Here is a 5,981-nt window from a genome sequence, read left to right as displayed (position 1 = left end):
CTGTCGCCTCGTTCTGCGCAAGCGCGACGTGTCTTTTCAACTACATTCAACTCAATTTTCATAATAAGATAAATATTTTAACGCATGCATCAGCAGTAACTTAATTTATACTTCTAACTTGACTGGGTGTTCATTTAAATAATTTGTTAAGTATTAACACATTTTTTGGAAAGGTTGTCAAAGAGACGGCATCATCGACGTGAACCTGTGACCGCTGATGCCCTCTGGTGGTTATATTCAAAGGAAAAAACTTTAGGTTACGACCGTAACCCCGGTTCTCTATAGTATAAGTGAGCTATTTTACTTGTGGGCTATGCCCCCAGCTTATTTGTCAGAAGCCTTTATTACACTACACCAGCCATGATTGGCTGGACGTCGGGATGTGTGTATCGGGGAAGGGTGTCCTTCCTACCCTATAAAAAGGTCCCACACAGTGTCTGAGTCATTCAAAATTAGCAACAGCTCTTCCTCACTCATGCAAGGAGGATGGTCTGGTGAAATACCTCACTCATACTATCAGAGAACCGGGGTTACGGTTGTAACCTAAAGTTAACTTTTGAGTATTTGTTTCGGTATTTAACTTATGGGATATACTAACTCCTGTATTTCCAGACAAGCTTATCCTGACGACAACTGCCATGTGCGATATAACACACAAATGGGCCTTGCCCCTCAGAAGATTCTACACATAAAACAGTATGTGCCAGGGTCGTTGTGGTGACACCGAAAAAAGTAAAACTTTGAAAATGTATGAGGCAAAGCCCAGCAAAACCTAGAGACTTCCTTAGATTTCGTGCACCAGCTGTTGTTTACAAATACACATAGACCGCCACCCCTCGTCTTACCAGAGGCGGCTGTTCTATCCTGCCGCAAACGAGTAAAACCCACCTGCTGTTTGTTATTCATGTCGTCGTTCAGCCACGACTCGGTGAAACATAAAATATTACAGTTTCTAGTGTCCCAACTCACTGGAATACTTAATGGCGCCAGAAGAGATGGCTGCCCGTTTTACGGTCCCCTAACAAATTGTGCTATTGTATGTGTTTTTCCGTGTGATTTGTAACTTATTTTGTACATAATGTTTCTGCCACCATCTCTTATGACCACAAGGTAAGCATTACCGGAGCYCCAAGTCTAGTTCCAAAAGACTTAACAGCTTCTACCCCCAAGCCAAAAGACTCCTGAACATCTAATCAAATAGCTACCCAGACTATTTGCATTGCCCCCTCACCCCATATTTTATGCTGCTGCTACTCTCTGCTTATTATCTATGCATAGTCACTTTAACTTTACCTACATGTACATATTACCTCAATTACCTCGAATAAACCGGTGCCCCCGCACATTGACTCTATACCAGTACCCCCTGTATATAGCCTCGCTATTGTTATTTTACTGCTGCACTCTAATTATTTGTTACTTACATTTATTTTTTACTTAACACTTATTTTTCTCAAATAGATTGTTGGTTAGGGGCTTGTAAGTAAGCATTTCACTGTAAGGTCTACTACACCTGTTGTATTCAGCGCAAGTGACAAATACAATTTGATTTGATGAGCAAATATCTTGGATAGATGTGCCCCAGGATGTAGCCATTCCTCTAGTGGAGTGGTTACCAAACTTTTTATAGTCCCGTACTCCTTCAAACATTCAACCTCCAGCTGCGTACCCCCTCTAGCACCAGGGTCAGCGCACTCTCAAATGTTGTTTTTTGCCATCATTGTAAGCTTGCCACACACACACACACTATACAATACATTTATTAAACATAAGAATGTCCCTTCCCACGAGCCAGGTTGTTACAAAGAGCTTTTATAGGACCATGGCACAAATAATATTCTAATACTCAATTTCTCTTTATTTACCCATCTTACATATAAAACCTTATTTGTTCATCGAAAATTGTGAATAACTCAAAGGTTAATGAGAAGGGTGTGCTTGAAAGGATGCACATAACTCTGGAATGTTGGGTTGTATTGGAGAGTCTCAGTCTTAAATCATTTCCCACACACAGTCTGTGCCTGTATTTACTTTTCATGCTAGTGATGTCCGAGAATCCACTCTTACATAGGTACGTGGCTGCAAAGGGCATCAGTGTCTTAACAGTGTGATTTGCCAAGGCAGAATACTCTGAGCGCAGCCCAATGCAGAAATCTGTCAGTGGCTTCTGATTAAATTCCATTTCGACAGAACTGCTTGTTGCAATTTCGATGAGGCTCTCGTGTTCAGATATCAGTAAGTGGACTGGAGGCAGGGCATGACAGGGATAACTGAATCCAGTTGTTTGGGTCATCCGTTTCGGGGAAAGTAGCTGCGTAATTGCGCACCCAACTCACTCAGGTGTTTCAATATATCACATTTGGCATTGTCCGCAAGCTTGAGTTCATTTGCACACAGAAAATCTAATAATGATGGAAAGACCTGTGTGTTGTCCTTGTTAATGCAGACAGAGAAGAGCTCCAACTTCTTAATCATAGCCTCAATTTTGTCCCGCACATTGAATATAGTTGCGGAGAGTCCCTGTAATCCTACATTCAGATCATTCAGGCGAGAAAAAACATCACCCAGATAGGCCAGTTGTGTGAGAAACTCGTCATCATGCAAGCAGTCAGACAAGTGAAAATTATGGTCAGTAAAGAAAACTTTACGCACGTCTCTCAATAAAAAAAAAGTGTCAATACTTTGCCCCTTGATAACCAGTGCACTTCTGTATGTTGTAAAAGCGTTACATGGTTGCTGCCCATATCATTGCATAGTGCAGAAAATACACGAGAGTTCAGGGGCTTTGCTTTAACAAAGTTACCCATTTTCACTGTTGTGTCCAAAACGTATTTCAAGCTGTCAGGCATTCCCTTGGCAGCAAGAGCCTCTCGGTTGATGCTGCAGTGTACCCAAGTGGCGTTGGGTGCAACTGCTTGCACGCGCGTTACCACTCCACTATGTCTCCCTGTCATGGCTTTTGAGCCATCAGTACAGATACCAACATGAGCAGCAACTACGTTTGGCTACATATGGACCGTTAGTGGAATTCCCGCGAGAGAGTAGCGGTTAATGTGATTGAATGTTAATTATTTGACTAGGTTACCTGGATTTGACATTGTGTTATTTCGCTGAACACTAGATTGGTTTAATTTTATTTTTGGCAGTGAAACGAGGCTACTCAGGCGAGTAGGGTCACACCCCAACCCAAGAGAGATTAGTCGATCTTGACTACTTTTCTGGATAAACAGTGCCCATCTGGACACCCTGTTACAGAAATGTCAGGTGTCTCCAGGAGTGCAGTGCAACCTATGGAGATTTGTACACTGATGTTTGTGACGTATTGGGCTCAGACCCAGCGTTGAAACCCTCTCATATTCAAGCGTCCTAATGGGATGACTACTAAAGCTGATGCCATCAAACCTAGCAGCCTCAGGCATGTTTTGAAAGAGACCAGGTACCCTGTGCGAAACAGTGCTAGGCAATCCTGGAATGTTCTTATACGTTCCACTGAAAGGTGAGCTTTGAATGATACCGAATCTAGGGTTAAACCTAGAAACAGTCTGCGTGGGAATCAGAACGCTCTTCACTGTGTTTATTCTGAAACCTAGAAATGTCAGGTGTTCCAAGAGCAGCTGACTGTTCTGTAGCGTTGCGATTTCCTCCCGGAAGACACACGCTGATTCCCCCTGAGCCTGAGTGTATATAAATCCCTCTAATCGAGGTGGGGTGACTGCGAATTGCAGCAGCACCCTCTGTCGGGGGAAGGGTATTTGACTGTCTGCAACGCACTGCGCATGCTCGGCTGGCCTGCACCGGGAAAGCGCTTATGTGGCCTATCACTACAGAAAAAGCACTAGTGCCCTCTGGTGGTGTTATAGGCAGGCACGCTGTTTGTTTTGATTTAGTCAGAAACATGTCTGACTGCGCGCTTGGCCTGTGGCTTGGTTGCGCTAGTGGTAACATCTTTTTAATGTGAACTGACATTGGGGACTGACATCCCTCACCACTGTGGCGACTGACTTGTAGACCTTCTCTGTCGCAGAGGACTGGAAGCGCTCGTACTTGGTTGGTAAGGTGGGGCCAGTTGAGGTCATGGAGGACTTCTGGCTAGGGTGTTGATGGGAAGCCACCAGTGGATCGATGGGGGGCATGTGGGCAAGCTCAATCCCTTCCATGTCAACACAGTCTAACATCGACCCGCCTTGGATAGGGTTCTTGGAGGAGAAAGGTGTACTCCAGGTACAGGTAACCTCCTCCAGGCCTTCTGAAAGACTGGTAGTAATTGCCTATCCGTCTGTTTGGCTTTGGGTACCCTCGTAGTGGGACATGAAATCAAATTTATTTGTCACATGCGCCAAATACAGGTTAATTGGGCATTGTGTCCAGAAGCAGTGTGGCTTGGTTAGGTTGTGTTTCAGAGGACACACAGCTCTCGACCTTTGCCTCTCCCGAGTCCGTACGGGAGTTGCAGCGATGAGACAAGACTGTCACTACCAATTGGATAGGGGAAAAACAGGGGAAAACTTTTAACAAAAAATACAATTTTGGGTGGGGAAAAACAAACAATGCAGTTAAGAAATATAAGTGTCAAGTAAAAAATAAAAGTAACAAATAATTAAAGAGCAGCAGTAAAATAACAGGAGCGAGGCTATATACAGGGGGTACCAGGACATAGTCAATGTGCGGGGGCACTAGTTAGTCAAGGCAATTGAGGTAAGATGTAACGTCCTCTCACTGTCCTCAACTTAACATGTGTAAATATTTGTATGAACATAACAAGATTCAACAACAGACATGAACTGAACAAGTTCCACAGACGTGTGACTAACAGAAATGGAATAATGTGTCCCTGAACAAAGAGGGGGTCAAAATCAAAAGTAACAGTCGGTATCTGGTGTGGCCACCAGCTGCATTAAGTACTGCAGTATATTTCCTCCTCATTGACTTCACCAGATTTGCCAGTTCTTGCTGTGAGATGTTACCTCACTCTTCCACCAAGGCACCTGCACATTCCCGGCCATTTCTGGGGGGAATGGACCTAGCCCTCACCCTCCGATCCAACAGGTCCCAGACGTGCTCAATGGGATTGTGATCCGGGCTCTTCGCTGGTCATGGCAGAACACTGACATTCCTGTCCTGTAGGAAATCACACACAGAACGAGCAGTATGGCTGGTGGCATTGTCATGCTGGAGGGTCATGTCAGGATGAGCCTGCAGGAAGGGTACTACATGAGGGAGGATGTCTTCCCTGTAACGCACAGTGTTGAGATTGCCTGCAATGACAGCAAGCTCAGTACAATGATGCTGTGTCACACTGCTCCAGACCATGACGGACCCTCCACCTCCAAATTGATCCCGCTCCAGATTACAAGCCTCGGTGTAACGCTCATTCCTTCGACGACAAACTCTAATCCTACTATCACCCCTGGTGAGACAAAACCGCGATTCGTCAGTGAAGAGCACTTATTGCCAGTCCTGTCTGGTCCAGCGACGATGGGTTTGTGCCCATAGGCGACGTTGTTGCCTTGTGAGGTCTGGTGAGGACCTGCCTTACAACAGGCCTACAAGCCCTCAGTCCAGCCTCTCTCAGCTTATTGTGGACAGTCTGAGCACTGATGGAGGGATTGTGCGTTCCTGGTGTAACTCGGGCAGTTGTTGTTGCCATCCTGTACCTGTCCCGCAGGTGTGGTGTTCGGATGTACCGATAGTGTGCAGGTGTTGTTACACGTGGTCTGCCACTGCGAGGACGATCAGCTGTCCGTCCTGTCTCCCTGTAGCGCTGGCTTAGGAGTCTCACAGTACGGACATTGCAATGCCTCCTTGCAGCATGCCTAAGGCACGTTCACGCAGATGAGCAGGGACCCTGGGCATCTTTCTTTTGGTGTTTTTCAGAGTCAGTAGAAAGGCCTCTTTAGTGTCCTATGTTTTCATAACTGTGACCTTAATTGCCTACCGTCTGTAAGCTGTTAGTGTCTTAACAACCGTTCCACAGGTGCATG

The sequence above is a fragment of the Salvelinus sp. IW2-2015 genome, linkage group LG36, assembly GCF_002910315.2.
Source record: "Salvelinus sp. IW2-2015 linkage group LG36, ASM291031v2, whole genome shotgun sequence".
In the NCBI taxonomy this organism is placed as follows: Eukaryota; Metazoa; Chordata; class Actinopteri; order Salmoniformes; family Salmonidae; genus Salvelinus; species Salvelinus sp. IW2-2015.
This window is presented reverse-complemented; position numbering follows the sequence as displayed.